The sequence below is a fragment of the Anser cygnoides genome, chromosome 6 (assembly GCF_040182565.1).
Source record: "Anser cygnoides isolate HZ-2024a breed goose chromosome 6, Taihu_goose_T2T_genome, whole genome shotgun sequence".
Classification (NCBI taxonomy): domain Eukaryota; kingdom Metazoa; phylum Chordata; class Aves; order Anseriformes; family Anatidae; genus Anser; species Anser cygnoides.
Genome location: NC_089878.1, coordinates 39557975 through 39574963, shown reverse-complemented (window position 1 = coordinate 39574963; position 16989 = coordinate 39557975). Strand labels below are relative to the sequence as shown.

At 39.4% G+C, this 16989-nt stretch overlaps 1 long non-coding RNA gene across 2 annotated transcripts in view; it reads left to right on the top strand.

The window, feature by feature from the left end:
• The window catches only part of LOC136791127 (uncharacterized), a 106497-nt gene that overhangs the window by 20633 nt on the left and 68875 nt on the right, over nt 1-16989 (top strand). Inside the window, exon 3 of one of the 2 annotated variants that reach the window (XR_010832472.1) lies at nt 10522-11362. The exons of the other annotated variant lie outside the window; for it this stretch is intronic. This is a non-coding gene — a long non-coding RNA (uncharacterized lncRNA). Of the gene's footprint in view, nt 1-10521; nt 11363-16989 lie in introns of those variants that run through there. 2 annotated transcript variants of the gene reach the window in all.

Here is a 16989-nt window from a genome sequence, read left to right as displayed (position 1 = left end):
GAAGGCCAGGCTAGAGCAGATTTTGATATTCACTTTAAGTTAATTCCCTTGAATTCCTTTTCTAATTATAAATGCAAATTAATAAACTTTTAAAAAAGTTTTATGATGAATTTTAACATGTAACTGACCCTACACACCATCTTTTGACTTGTTAAGTCCTTAATATTGTTTTTGCTAAATATGGAAATATCCATTTATTTATTTCTAAACATAGTTGTACTTCTAAAATACCCTGGTGAGATCAGTTCAGTGTAGTTGGTTGGCATAAACAATTCCAGCAACAAAATGTCATTAACAACCCAAAATTGCACAGTTAACTATGGGGTTTGAAAATACACCGTATAGTATCTTGGCTATTTTTTTTAGAAAGCAGCTTTACACCATTATGGTTTTGATACTTAGCTCTCTTGTTCTCTTCTTCCTCTTTAGGGATTTCTGGTATGTTTTTAAGAGTTAAAATTTCTTACTTTATTTCCTCCTACAGAAATAAAATAGCATAAATATTCTTAGGGCATACCACCGAGTCTCGATATTATAATTAGTCTGGAGGCAAGGACTTTGTCAAAAAGTCTGGCAGAATTAATTAAAACCTAATCAGATGTCTTCAAATAATGCTCAAGGTAACAAGGTGATGGCTAGAATGAAATACCTATCCTTCAAAAGAATAGGGTACAGTAATGAATTCAGATGGATAAATTGTAAATCAGGCTCTACTTAATTTTCTTTTACTCTTGTCGGAGCAGCAGAAACGTACTGCTGTGGCCAGATGTAGCATTCTAGCTGCCACTGAGGCTTTGTAAGAAGTACTTCCATACTTCTGCATCTCTCCATTTATGCCAGGGGCTAAAAAAGCCGCTGACAAAACCGCACGGATTTTAGTTCCTTAATCCAGTTCTGTTGAAATGACCGAGTTAAATTCAAGTGAACTATTAATATGCAGTGTACTTACTGTATGGTAGGCTCAGTTGGTTTGACACAGGTGGATCAGGGAACGTTTGCCTGTGTGGTTATGCACATGGTCAGAGAGGATCACAGTACAAACCTTTTTGAGGAAAGACTGTTAAGTGGATGCCTCCAGCCAGAGGCAACCCTCTTTTAACCCAGTCAGCTGAATCCAAAATACATCTTCTTATAGGCCAGGGGTTCGTACAATTGGTCTTAATTAATTAAGATGCCAATTCTGCTTCTTGCCCAGTTCCGTGCTGAATTTGCAGAGTTGTGGGATGTATGCTGCCACATCCAGTGACTCATTTTGGTGGAAGTGCATTCTGCCTCTACACCTCTCGCCATCAAATTCCGTGATAAGGGACCATAATGTCTAATTTACTGTACAGAAATTATTAAGGACGGAGAATCTCTCATGATACACTGGTCCTGAGCGATGCAGTGCCAAGCTAAGCCACCCAGGCCAACATTAAAGCCCTCTCCAGAACCAACAGTGGTATAGCGGCATTAGGATGATCTTATTTCTCGTGAACCGACTTGTATAATACCAAAACAGCTGTACCACGTTAGAGACCTGCCCTGGTACTTAGGCACAGCTATGTTCTCTGCCACGGAACAGCGCAGCCCCATACAAAGTTTGAGTCATGTATGTCAGAGGCGCACTGCATCGCGTAGTGCACGCAGAGCTGCAGAAGGGCAGCTACTCGGGTCTTTGCTGTAGGCGCTCAGTGCCGTGTAACACAACCTGGTGTGAAACGCAGTGCCTGGCACTCAGTGCTTGATATCAGAGTTATCCTCTTCACGTTGCTCATCTACATTTTCCTTTCTGAGCCAAAACCAGTGTTAAATACTGGAATGATGCAGAATTTTGGATATTTATAACTTGTTTATCAAATAAATTAACGTGCACTTTGCAGTTTCCCTTACTTGCCCTGCTGTTCTCTGCAGAGATATTGGTATCGCTGCACTCAGGAGGTAGTAAATCCATTTGTTCTGCAGTTTCCTGGGGCACAGCTGTTTCAGCTTGCCGTGTTTTTTTGCCTGGCTGAGATCTTCTTAGGCACAATGGCTGATTTACTACCCCATATGCTCTCTTTGGTATTTCTCCGTGGCGTATATCTACCCGGAGTGACAACCTTATACTGCTGAGGGTTTACCTGTGTGTAACTGCTGCTTTTCTCTAATTACAGGCATGGGCAGCATCATTCTCATGCAGTCTCTGCGTGATTGATAGATTGAAGCTGTCATTTTATAACTCTTAGATGCTCTGCTCCTCTGGGGTGGCGGTAAGGGTTTTCATTCTGCTCTACTTGGGCGCTCTGAGAGGGCTAGAGATGAAAATTATGGGGCACTCAGAACAATATTTTTATTTTCTCTGTCATGTAATAGGAGATCTAGTTGGTAGCTGAAAAGAAATTATCAGCTTCCACTCACAATTTTCTAGTGCTGAACATTGACTCTTTCAAATTTGAAGTTGAAATCTTTGGATAGGTTAGGAAAAATGTTTTCTGTTCAACATTAATTATGAATTTTGATTTTAAAGCAGTGCTTTAGTGCCCTTAGTCTAAAACTTTTTATATGACAACTCATTGGTCCAACATCTCGTGTGTAAGTGATACAGTGCTCTCAGTCACTTCCGAGTGCTCATTTTCCCCAATATTTATAAATAATCAAGAACTTTTATTTATTTATTTATTTATTTTAACTGTGGCTGTGATTTATTTTTTAGCTGTAACTGTGATTTTTAACCGTGACTAACCAAACAATGGTTTATGTAAAGCAGCACCCTGATCTGACAAAGGTTAGGCAGTAACTTGAGAAGGTGTGGTGAGGAGATGTAGTGATCGGAATTGTGAAACAACTGCTCTGTGAAGAGAGATTGAATTGTCTAGGATTTTTCTGCTTTGAAAGGAGAACACTAAATGGAGAGTTATGGAGGGGCCTATGGATTCATGAACAGTGTGGGAAAGGTGCACAGAACATAATTTTTCATAAGACAAGAAATAGTATATGGACATGAAGCGTTCTTAAGTAGCGCAGAATTCAATTTTGGAATTTTCTGCTTCGGGAGATCATAGAGGCATGAAGAGATTTTTAAATCACCGTCAGTGGCTATTGAAGAGAAGTAAAACCCCCAGACACGTACAGAGCAACTGTTCAGGGTATTAACTGCTGTTCAGGAGGATCCAAATTGCTGATTGCAAGAGTCAGAGGCGTCAGGGGCCTTGCAGCCACCCAGGTAGCACGTTAGAAGAAAGTTATTCAGACCCAAATGGCCATTCCTATGTTCATACGCAAACTACGTTGTCCTTTGGGGACATACTCGTGTTATGGTTTATCTTTGCTTGCATTACTAGAATCAGGAAAAAAAAAATTGAATTTTTGTTGCTTTCAGTCCATATCTTAAAAATCTCCCCCAAGGCCTCAGTCTTCTGCTCATTGCTTTCATTCTCCCTTTAAGCTGCTCTTTGCCTCCTTAATGTTATAACAAGGGAAATGACTTCAAAGTAGCAGCAGAACTGGGAGAGCTTGGGGAATGCACGTAACATGGCTGCAGAGTTCACCTCCTCGTTTGCTTCCTCTGCAGTCAGGCATCGTCCCGTGGGGGAGCCTCATCACAGCGGCTCGCACCTCCACTTTCCCCGTTTGCTTCTCTATGGCCCTTCCCTTTGCTTTCGGTGACGCCAACCCCGGAGAGCCCTGCTTGATTGAATTTGCCAACAGGTCAAATAGTTTGCTATAGCTGTAGTGAAATCTACACTTAAACTGGACTCCTACAGCCCCGTTGCCAAAAATAACAAAGATAACAGGTGTAAGGAGACAGGGGACGTATAGCCAAACACTCGACAGTCACGCTTTGTTTTTTCAGCAAGTGGGAGTGTTTTCATGCATGAAGCCAATTTCAGGACTGGAACACCAGTGATACTATGAATGACTTGTACAGTACTTTTCATCCCAAGAGTTTTCCCTATTGTGCAAGCTCTGACTCACAGGCTCGTTGCTGAAATGCAGCCACCTTTGGCACTGAGAGCAGCAGTTGTGTAATAGTCCACGAAGGTTGAAAACTCAGGTTTGGCTGTACTTGAAATTATTGGAGTACTTTCCTGATACACGTCTTAATGCTGAAGCCTGCTGTTGCTTAGTCAGTGAGAATTTGGTAATTTAGAAACTCTCTGGGACCCTGCATTACTAATCCAAGGGTGTTATGATTAAGTATTGTATAGAGATCGTCAGTGGGTTTTTTTTTTTTTTTTCTAATTGTGCAAAATTTCGTGGTTTTATGTTATTTGTGGTAGTGCCTCTGTTGCTGGCATCGACATCCTTCAGGATAACAATGCATTGGTGGTAACGTTTGCGTCGTGTTTGTACGAGCACTGATTCGTCTCTGGTGTCGTGTGTTTGTGACAGCGGCCCTGTAGGTTAGAGGTGGTGGCTGAACTCATGGTCTGCTGTGTTGATACACAGCCCACAAAATCTATCACGTGTATCTCAATTTTTCGTGATATTTAAAGATGATGAAAGCTCGGTGCCTCAAGAGATCCTATAAATCAGGATTAAAAAGCCTGCTTTTGACCTGAGTTTTTGATGTATCCTTAGGCTTTCGCTACAGCTTCTGCTGCCAAGCCTAACTAATTGAATAGGCTACTGGCTTGCTGGTTTGTGTTTCTTTTGGACAGAGTCGCATAAAATAATTACCCTGACTAAAAATGTCCTTTCTTTGATTCTGGCAAGAAATTGTGTTTCATTTTTCTAAAAATAGGAAGAAATTTCCCAATCCTGTAGTAGGAGTAGTAGTTCACTGTCCTTCTCGTGAGGTCTCAAAATAGGAGGTTGCCTTTGTTCGTGGGGAGCAGTTTCCAAGGGCTGCTCCAGGCACGCTGCTCTAAGCAGAGCCGTAGCAGATTCTCCTGTTTCCTACTAAATATTTTTTGGCTGCTGTGCCTACCTAAATAATACTATTCGTTGATAAGAGTTTCAAATTGAGAGGTGGGAAACCTGAATTTCAGTTCTACTGGCTGTCTGGTTTTATTCACTGACCAACATCTTAGCGTCGAACTGTTACACCCGTCTGTGGTGCATACTGGTTCGCTTGTGCTTCGTGTACGAGCAGGGCTTTGCCAGGTAGGCTGAGATATCAGTTTAGCCCTCCAAACATTCGTATTATTTTATTACATATAATGTCATGCCTAATAAATAATTTGTCAGAATTTGTCATATTTCAAACTGTTAAACTCAAAAATCTCATCTTAAATGACATAAACAAGAAAAATACACTTTTAGCTATACAAAAAGGTCTACAGCATTTTTTCTTCTGACCTGACAAAGGGTTCTGCACCCAAAAATCTGTCTCTATTTTTATGAATTATATCAGTTGTTGTAATATATATTTTGTTCATTGCAAGTTGTCTAGATTTTTTCTTTTTTTTAATGTGGGATTTAGGGTCACTAAAATCAGTGCTTGCTGGTGCAGGAAATAAAGAGCTAAATAAGAAATGTCTTTGAACCATTGAAAAGTAGCATAATTATATTTATTATTATTTAATAATAGAATTATTTTGTGTTATTAAATAAGGGATAAGAATATAATACAAATTCAGAGCTATCTTATAGGAAGAAAATGCAAGTCCACAGCAACATTTTTTTCCATTAGATTTAAATAAGAATACTGTACAACTCATCATCTGTTAAGTGACTCTTAGAAAATGGCAGATAAATTCTGCTATGAACCTGCAAAGAAGCTTTTCTGTTTATCATGGCTTTTTCTATTTTCATCGGAGTTATCCCTGCATAAGAATGTTTGTCATGAGCCTGCTGTGTGCTGCTGTAGCTACTGTAGAAGCTCATCAGTATTCTACCTTCTTCTGGAAAGAGAGATCTGCAGAGGGAAAACAGAAGTACTTGTTTAGAAGCTGCTGCCTGTTGAGTATTTTACAAAAGTGTCGTTTGATCTTGGGCTTCATTTTGTGTTAGATATTCCAGGCATTTCAGAGACTGTGTCTGTAGAAAGAGTTCACAGTTTAAAAAAGGCCAAAACACAAAAAATAAAGGTTATGTCAGGGTCTCACAGCAGAGCCTGCTATCCTGCACCTTTTCCATCCTGAAATGTTGTCTCTGTTGGCACAGGAAATGTCAGTGAAGACAAACAGTACTCATTATGGGTAGTGCATGCCAACCTGCCATGCCTTGTGTTAATGATGAAATATTTTTTTATTTTTTTTATTATTATTTTTTTTCCCCTGAGCAATTGGAAAAATTACTTTGGAAACGCAAACCCTCTTTTCACATCAAATTCTCTTGTAATCCCATGACTCTAGGATTTGCATATTTAAGGAAAAAATGCTTACTGTTGTGACATTCCTTATAACGCGTTGAGTTGGTAGCAGTACTTGCATTTAGATTCCCCGAGTGTGTAGAGTTTGGAAATCCCACTACAGTCAACACAAATTCTAGCTGTGGCCACGTAGCTATGAATATTTTCTGAGGTGTCAGCTTACAAAATAGGGCAAACTTCTGCCATATGGACCCTGTTCTGTAATTGATAGCATCTATAATCTGTTGGAAACAAAAATCTATGTTGGGAAACAAACAAACAAAAAAAGGATGGGTTACCGGAAGCGGGATTCTCCAGGATCCTTGGGGTGTTTCGTTTTTCTACATTTCCTCATGCAAAACTCTAGACAATGATAGCAGCAGTTTCCTTTGTGTAGCACAGAAGTCCCATTAACCTGGTAGAGCCCCAAAGCCCCCATTCTAAATAAAGCTATCCTAGATAAAGCTATTGAAGCGTTATCCGCTGAGAGTTTCTTGTGGGCAGCTTGGGGAGAAATGGATTTTAAGTGGGAATGTGAAGAAAAAAGGGTTTTCAGGTTCCGAGTAAGGTATTTTAACTGTAGAAAAATAGGTAGGGAATAAAGCGTGAAGACATTTATGTGAGTAGTGGAGAGTGGAAACTGTTGCCCGTGGAGCACAGAATCCTTGCGTAGGAGGAGGAATAAGAAATAATTAAAACGCAGGTGTTGTTCCTGGGCATTCTTGAGTATCAATGTAAATGAGGGAGACTGAGCAGCTTTGCTGTAATTCTGAAGTTAGGCTTTTCATCAAACATTTGATATTGGATGCCTTGTTTAATTTCGTTTTAGAAGACCCCCCAGTCTTATAGCTAGAACTTGAGAGCTGATGATACGACAATAAAAATAACACTTTCCTGTGGCTGTGCTGGTCTGGTTTCCCTGTTGTGAAAGGGGTCGCTGTGCTGGTCATCCACCAGTCCTGGGTGGGGAAGAGAGGAAAGGAGGGTACAGGGGCCACATGCCAGGGATCCCTGGGTGCAAGGGCGGTAAGTACTTTGGTAACGTAAGCCAGCATATGTTGCAGCACACCTGAGTTAGAGTCACGGTGGGATCTTCCTTGACCAGTAGAAGGGAGATGCAGTAATGGACATGTAAGTTCCCTTTCCGTGCTTCTGAGCTAAACCAGACCCAGCTTCAGATACTTCACCCACACCAAGATATCTTCAACCCACTTCACAGTGTAGTTGCAGATAAAATACTTCATGTTTTTGTAATAAGTGGTAGTACTTCAGTGAAAAATTTTAGCTTATGATATTTTTAAGTGCCGTGTGTGTGTATGTATGGGGAAGTCTGGGGAACTATGAACACAGATGGTTTTTTTTTTTACATTTTATTGAAATCTGTTTGTTTTCACTGCAGTGAAGGCCAGATAGGACTGTAGGTAGATAATGTCAACTGTCTGAAACTGAGGTCCTGAATGAGTGCTGTTATTTGCTTACCGTGATACAGTTTCACTTCAAAAGCAGTGTGGCCATTTTTAAAGAAGAGTATTTCCCTGTAGACAGCTAACCAATCATCTGTGCATAGCTGAGGCCAAAATAGTCCTAATATTCTCTTTACTGCTACTACAGTATCTCTTAAAATGAAGGATGAGATCATAGCAGCGTTTTGGTTATTGGTTCAGTTTCCTATTTCTTTCTCGACCTTTTTTAAGCTCCTACTGTCCTTACAGAGTGACCTCCTGTTTTATGGTGCGCAGTGATGTGACCACTTGTTTGCTGCTTCGCTATGTCCTAGGTTGCGTCGCTTTGATAACCCAAGGCGACGCTTTTAGGATAACCCAAGGCAACTCTTTTAGCTTTACGGTGTATCAGGGGATTCAGCAGTGATTTGCTTGCACACTCGGGAGGAATCCAATGCTAGGCTAAGAATGAAGTGTGGCAGAAAGCTTCCGTCAGAATTGAGCATCATATCTGATCATTGTCTAATAAATTAATGCCAGTAGCATTCTTCTCCCTTGTTGGGCTATCAGTTTGCTACTCTTCAGCTCAGAGAGCTTTAGGTAGAGGCATACTGGTGGATCCCAATGAGGAGCAGGTGGAAGAAATTTATATTTGCTGATTGGTGCCTCCTGGTAGCAAATACTCTGCTTAATAGTATGCTAAGTGCCTGATAGTATGTTTTGTTTTCTGCTATAAATGAACTTGTTTTCAAATGTTTAATATTTGTTATCATGCATCGTAATAATGTTGTTGCATATCTAGAGTTTTGGAGAATACAAGGTGCATTTTGTTTTGGTCGCTGGTGTGAGACTTCCAGCTGATTTTTCATGTACTTGAGTTGCAAATGCCTGAGTGTCATGAGATCCTTTATTTAAAAAAATATAGCATACTGTTCCTATGCCAAATATTCTTTTGGAAAGCTATTTTTGTTCCCACCCCCCGATAGTAACAAGAAAATACTGCACTATGAGTTATTTTTAAGTGGCTGGAAATAGCATCCAAATTATTTCAAGCCACTGATGTATAAAATCTTTGTAAGAGAAGAGCAACTACTTATTTATTACACCTTTTTTCACATTAGTTTGTTCTTAAATTTTAGAAAAGTATCGTGAACAAATATTATCATTCAAGATAATTTGCCAACATCATGCATTCTCACATGTCAAAATATTATGTAAATGAGGATGACTTTATTCTCCTCTTCTATGTTGTAATTAAGCAACAAAACGACATCCTTGATTCTTACAAGTTGTGATCTGTCTGTTAGAACAGGACAGCTCTCAAAAACTTGCATAATCAATCCCACAGAATAATCCTTCCACTCTATTAACAGAAAGACATGTGAATGGTAGAACTCGATGAAAGCAATGAAGATTTCTTTATGTACTCATTAAGTTTTACAGGTACATAAAATATTACATCAAAAAAGGTTTTGTTGATTATGGGAAGTCAGAATATGTAGAATATGTCACTGACAGCTCTTCAGTAAATAGGGTTGAATTTTCAACTACATTGTAAGGGGTATAACATAATTTTTCCTAACATACAGTTTTTAATAGTTGTGTAGGAGTGGTGGTACATATAGTAGATGAGAATTTAATTCCAGTGATACAATTATTTGCTATTATAACACCACAAATAGGTATAAATAATTAACACAAGTCACAAATAACCGTTTTTTTTTCTAGTGTTTTGTGCTAAAATTTAACTAAATCGTCTGTATACTTCCACTGCTATAGTAAGCTTATGCCTTTAAAGGTGCCGAATTTGTACCATATGTGTCAGTGGTAGCCTGAGAACTTGTAGGATGACATCATGAATGTGGTTACACTGTGTATTTCACTTTTTAAAATTATATTCTTCAAAGGAGAGATTTTTGGTAGGTGCTGTTACACTCTTCATTTCAAGAGTAGATGCTCCTAAAAGCATTAAAAATAAATGGTCAACTGTCTTTAGTAATGTTTGCCTGTGAATTTTAATTCATTCAATGGATACTTTTTTAATCTGTAATTACCTTCACTCCCAGTTCTATGGACAGAATTAATTACTTCTATAATAATCAGTGAAATAGTTTTTGGAATTACCCTACATTTGAAACATGGGAAAGAAAATAGGCTGTACGTCCAGAAGTTAACTTCTAAAATAGCAGACTGTTTATTTGATGGATAACATTTTTTTCTTACCAAACTGTATCTAATCAAATCCTTACAAAGCAATGCCATGCATTCAATGCATGTCCCATAATTCTCTTTGGAGACAGTGCACAGCTGCTGCAGTTAGTATTAGCTGCTTCTTATGGCTTGGTATTTTCTTTCAATAAAAATCACAGATGGCAGGGTGTCTTTCACACCATGATTGTAAATATGAGCCCGGGTCAGGTGAAGAGGTGATGTAAGTACATGTAATTCTACTTTAAGTATAAAAATCCCGCATTGAGCTCAATTACTGTCTGTTTTTCTGTAGTCCCTGAAATGCCCCAACTTGATCCAACGATGGTAGCGACATGAAACAGAAATTGTTAGTGTCCTTCGCCTGTAAAAATAATACTGTGGCTCGAAAGGGTTTAGCTTCTGATGAGGTTACCTCTGTGTTTGTTTGTAAATGTAGTTAGCACGTTTGTTCTTTGTCCTACTGCTTCTCTGAAGTGTGTTTCTGCAGACAGCTTATTTCCCTTCTACTCACAGCCATATGTCCAGTGGTGGGTTAGGGGAGAGCCTTGTCAGTCATTGGGATAGAGCTTATGGCCTGCTATTTTACAGGAGTTTTCTTGTCACTAATTGTAGGGTGAAAGTGCAGCGATATGAAACACCACCATAGATATCTCTGTATCGAAACAGAGGAATTAGAGCACATCTGTTCTGAAGAGAGGGGTATGATGACGGCTTGAGTCCCAGGTGAGTTAGCTCCGGTGTTGGAAGCGAGGCAGCTGTGCCCCCCTGCTTTTGTAGCAAGAGCTTCTCACAGAGCACCCTAGCTTGAACACAACCCTCTGAGGATGCCGTTGTGTTGCTGTAGAGGCCCAAACTCAAGCTGTGCCTATCGTTTGGTCACCATTAACTTGAAGACCAATGCACCATGTACACCATGCTTCGTTGTGAGCAGTAGACACGTCCCAGTAAAAGACTAAGATCTCGTAGAAGTCCCTTGCCGAACTAACAAGCATTTAAGAGTTTCCATCGGGTTGTACCATGTGTTGCTGTCTAATACCAGCTCAATCTACATCCAAGTTAAGCAGGAGGATATAGAAACAGAATCTGATGGTGACTCAGAGTCAGGGGAATATAGAATAGGGACTGACACAAGCACAGAGCCTATTATGGGCTATGTTTATTATTAGAATTAGTGCTGGTAAATATGAACTTTCTTTGTCTCTGGACAGTCTCTCTATTGACTTTTTAAATTATTGCTGCACTATTGGTGAATTTGCAAGCCATAGATGTTTCCTGAGAATGTTTAATAAAGCTGACAGTGTAGGACTATACCTCATATGTGTTTTCTAGGCTGTTTTTCAGGCTATTTTAAGGATCGCATGTGCTGAAGCTTCCATCATTTCTTCTAAGTAGCTTTCTCAGTTCGAAATACTTTCAATAAATTTAACAAGTCTAACTTGAAGCTAGTTTCTGATTTTACCTTTTATTTCTCCCTTCCTACTTCTCTATGAGTGAACTCGTTGACACCATAAAGGCAATGGCAAAACTCCCATTGAGTTAAATACAGCAATTTCAGCACTAATATTTATACCATTTAAAAATGTGTAGGCAGTCCTCATTTCCCCCCAACTTATTCGTAATTGTGTTAAATTATGATGTATATATCGGAGTATTTTTTTTTTTTTAAGTTCTAATGATTTTTCATTTGTCTCTGTTCACTTACCATTTTTATTATTCTTCCATGAATCTCATGTCATTAATTTAAATCATTCTGGTAATGAAAAGCCTCAGCTGGAGTCTCAGTGTATGCAAATGCGTGTGTCACTTTGGCTTTTCACTTTTACTGCCAAACTCAATTGCTAACTCAGAGAGCTATTCACTGTTACCTTGCTAAATATTTTTTATTTAATTTTTCTTTTTTCCTACTGTAAAAGAATTTCTGATAATTGTGTCTCTGCTTTTGACTTTTTGTGGTTTTTTGAAGCTGAAGGATTTTTCTTGCCTGTTCTCTCAATCTGCTGTGTCTCTGATTCCTTTCTTTTTAATGTTTTTATCATTCTTCCTTAAAACCACAACATCTTCTTAGGGATTTTTTTTTTTGTGTGTGTTTATTTTTCATTTTTATGTTGGCTACTTTTTATTCCATGGTATATAATAAAGGAGCTGAAAATTCAGCCTATTGCCAGTCGGTGGGATAGTCTATACATAACACTCCAGTATGTTTGCTTTTAATTATTTCATTTTTTCCATTCTGTTTATTAACACTATGTATTTGTTTTCAGTCTGTGTGTGTGTGTGTACCTCTGGACTTTAGAAGGACGTGAACTTGGTGTTGGTTAGATATCCAGGAACCACCAACAGGATGGGGTTTCTCTAATGCAATTGAGATTGGAGGTGTTCAACTGCATGGCATTGGAAGACATTTTCATGGCCTTCATTTCTGTTCAAGGGAATAGAAGAGTTGCATTCCAGTTATAAAGCTATCAAATATGATTTATGTCTGTGAGATTTTCTATTCATCACTGGAAAATTTTAATTTTTGGCATATTTGATGTTTTGATGTCAAGCAAAGGTGCTATTGAGGAGGTGTACAAATTACTCACTGCTTACAGACAAATGTCTTCAATAATGGGAACAGGCAGGAGCCCATTTATCAAATTGCTTTCTGTTCCCTACTAGTGTCTTAAATAGGTAAGTAGGAGCCAGCTGCTTATGTCTTTCTTTTAGCTTGGTTAGCTAAATGACAGCATTATGTTCTTCTGATGAGAAGATATACAGCTGTGCATTTCTGACATCTTGTCAGCACGATAGTCCATAACATCTAAGGATCCCACCTCATGTTCTGGTTACATATGATCTAAATGAGAAAGAGAGTGGAGCTATTTTGATAAACTTCTGAAAATGCTTAACATGTTCAGCAATATAGCTCTCAAATATACAGTTCATAAAAGTATCTCTGAATTCACACCTCTGTATAAAGGTGCCAGACAAAACAAAGTTCTGCTTCTTCTCTTGTTCCCGTTTCCTGTTAAGATTTTGACAGCAATCTTCAGTAAATTGAAAGGGTTTCAAATGGAGTAACTAGCATGACTTGGGAGTGGGCTGATTGGGTGCACCTATACTGCTAAATACAAGGAAGCTGGGCAGCAGTTCCCAACCCAAAATCCAAATGGTGCAAAGACTTCTGGTGGCTCCCTCTGAACAAGGTTGGTCACATCGATCCCCCGACCTGGGTCTCCTTATGGCAGCATGTGGTAGCACTGTACACCTAAGATACAACTACTGCTTTGAGAAGGGGACAGGGTTCAGCTCACAGCCTGAAATCATGCCATCTTTGATGCAGTGCACCAGAACGGTGTTTTAATTACATTGCCACCAAGGTTATATCTTCTGTTTGTGGTATGAGGACACAGAGACTTCTAGGACTGTGCTGGCAGGCTGTTTTGGGTGCAGGGAGCCAGCAAAGATGTGGTGTTTTCCTTGCTGACTCTTGCAACCATTCCTGATGAGAACTGTGTCCTGAGCCATAGCCTGGCTTTGTCTTGGGGAGATCTAGCTGGATTGCTTCAAAAGCAGGTCTACAGGAGAGTTAAGAAATGTGGACAAACAAGGTACAGTGCTTGGGCTTGTACTCTTTAATATGGCCATGCAGGCATAACTATAAAACTAGTTTTTATCTCATCACTGTGTATTTACGGAGACAGAAAACTCATTTCAACTGCTGACAACTTTTCTTCAGGCCATCTGTCAAATCCTGTGGACAGCTTTTTGGAGAAGACCTTGGCTGAACTTCAGGTAATAGATCATCCTTTTTCCTGTGGATCCCTTAGAACCCAATAGGGTTTTTATTTCAAAATCAACCAATGCAGCATGAAGTTTTATTCCATATCATCTATGGCCTCTCTAGCACAAACGTGTGAGGGCTTTGCCAATGTCTCTCACATTCTGGAAGATGATCTAGGAGAGCAAGGAGCAAGAGGAAGATACAGCGTATGTCCCTGTTTGGAAAGCTGTAACTCAGTGGATTTTGCTGATGTGTAGACATCAGAGTTCTTGTGCATTTTTTCTCTTGAACCACCACCCTCACTACTCGAGAGGGAGAGAACTGTGCGCACTACTTCGTTACATACTACGTTAACATCTAACGTGGAGTTCTCTTGTATTATGCATAACCGTACTTCATTTTAATTCCTCAGATTTGATGCCTCGCTTATTTGCTTGTTCCACTCTTGTCAGTATTCCACATCATCTTCTCCTATAAAAAGGTTTTTGCTTCTGTTTCATTCTTTCATATTTTCATTCATCCTTTCAAGATATTTTCTGTTCATACCATGTCTGAAGAGATAAGCCACAAAATACAAAACAAAACACACAAACATGTATGCAAGCAAACAAACAAAAAATGCATTAGTTATTGCCTTTCTGAAGGAGGTATTGATAATATTACCAGAGGAATTTAGCAACAAAAGTTGAAAATTTATTTCACCATTCAAAGAGGAATAACCAGAATTGTTTGGTCCATTTTGTGCCCAGGGAAATTTAGCTTTTGAGTCTTCAGTGTGTAGATGCCTGAAATTTAATCTACAACAGCTTTTGTTTGGCTTGTTTTTTCCAGTGCTGTTATGTTATTCTGTAATTTGTAATGAAAAGTTCAAAATTTATAATTTCTAAAACTTAAATCTTTTAATTTTGAAACAAATCTCTTTTTTTTTTTTTTTTTTGGGTGGGGGGCAAAGAAATACATTTTTTTTTTCCAGTTTTTTCACTATGTAAAGGGATAGTTTCTGAAGTGTGAGTGCTACCTATGATTTCCTCTATTTCTTCCATGTCTTATAATATGGGAACTCAATTGTCCATATAATGCTGCTCTGTTCATACATGTTTTGAATTTTGGTAAGCTACTTAAACTCCTTTGCATATAATTTTTCCAGAAGTATATTTCCTACTTAGGGTTTTTAGCACTGAGTTTTCCTTTTCTCTTTCCCCAAGCTCTATACATCTCTAAGTAGAGTTGTTTATGAGCAAAAAATGTTTGGCAGATTCAGTATGGGTGGAGTGCAATTTAGATATCTGTCTTGAGAAACAGGAGTTTACATAAATCTTACTTAGCTAAATTGTTGGTTCAGAGCCAATTATGTATAGTAGAACTGTGTTTTAAAATCTTATGCCTAAACTTGTCATGTCTCATGGAAATCGTATAATTCTGTTCCCCTTTCTCTCATGTTCTCCATGCTCTTGCATATTCTCTGCAAAAATTCGGCAGTGCCTGTAAACAGAAAACCTCTGACAAGTAAGATCGCTTAAGCTTCCAGTCAACTAATGAACGTACACCGTGGCGTAATTTTCCTTGTTGTGCTTTGGAGATTGCCTTCTTTGATCAACTTCTGACCAAGTCCGTTGAGTCTCTATAATGCAATGAGAACAGGGGGTTTTGTTGTTGGATTTTCCCTACTGTATGTCCACTCTGAACCTCCCTTAGCTTTATAGTGCCACATAGTTTTCCTTGTTTGGTCTCCTCTGGCTTCTTCACCGGTTTGCTCTTCTTTCGTCACTGCCCTTTTTGATGACAGCTCCCTCAGAAAAAAATCTCTGAATTATTAGCAATTATTTTGCCCATTGCCAGCAAAGCCAGTTCCTATAACCCCTGATAACTGCCAGTTTATTTTGGTGTCTGCACAGGAATTTTGGGCTTTGTGCTTGTGTATGCTGTTGTCTAACCCTGTAATTGTCTAGCTGTCTCGTGGGTCTTTCCTCTCTGTTTGCTTGTTGGCCTTTTTGAGCAGTGGGCAACAAACAAAATTTCACTGTTAACATTTTTGCTAAAGTGGTCCCCTAGTGTTTGTTATCTTCAGGAAGGAAAGCAAGATCATTCAAAATAAATATCTAGTGCCTGATGCTACTTAATCACTTGTAAATTCATGATTTTAGACTGTACTCAAGGTATGTTGTGCCAGGACAGTAGCCTACAGGTTCTGAATATAATTTTATTAGCTTCTTTGAAGCAGTCTATTACCTATTTAAAAATACTTCAAAATGTAATTATTTTAATTATTTTTAATCCTACAGGATACTTTGCTAATTATTACTGATATTATAGATTAATTTTATTTTATGGGGTGAATTTAGTCTGTCTAGTTTTGAGGTTTTAATTAAAAGTTCTAATGGATTTATTATTAATAGCTTTGGGCTCTATTAACTGGAATGCTAATCACCTTTTCTCCCACATTTTTCTGTGGGAGACAGTCAGAAAAATGATTCAGTCCATCTCCACTAGCTGTTGAAGTGGGATGATTTACAGCCTTCCTCAGAAGGCTGTGATTTGTTCTGGCTTCTGCAACGTGGAAGCTGTGCTTGATAATCAGGGCTCTCATACAGAACTAGCCTACAATACGATGTTCTTCAATACATCCTTGCAGTTATGTTTTTGAATATGATGCTCCTTTTCTGATTCAGAAGTGACCAAGCCCATAGGCTTCACACGTGAAGATTCAGGAAATGCAAAAAAAATCTTGAAAACTATGGGAAATGGAGGGTGGAGAAGTGGGTGAGGGATCTGGGTGCAAGCGAAGCAGAGGGTCAAGGATCTTCAGGATGCAGATCCCAAGGTGCTCCAGGAGCCTTGGTGCTTAGGTTAGAGGTGAGAGTGGAAAATGTGGGGGAGGCTGGGAGGGGCTCGCAGGGCCATGCAGGACGTGGGAAGCAGGAATTCGGCTCCAAGGGGGAGAACCGGAGTGCAGGCATGACGAGAAGGCAGCGCCGATAACTGCGGTGCTGCGGCAGCTACTCGTGCCCAACGCCAAGCCCAAGAGCTGCGTGGTTTTTTTTGGACAGGAACAGCAGCTGAAGTTTTCGTATGGCTTGGAGCGTGGGAGGGCAGGCAGATAGCAGAGGAGTGAGGGCTCTGCTCAGGCAGCAGCTCCCGGGCACAGCCAGGTAGTTGTGAAACACCACGGAGCTGGTGCTGGTGCCTAGCCCAGGGCTGCAGGGAGCACCAGGAGAGGGGCGTTAGGACAGTAAGGCATTGGCTTCTCTGAGGCCTTACATCGCTTACATCGCTGCGCTGTGTTTCCATATAAGTAGTCCAAGAAAATAACTTAAGTA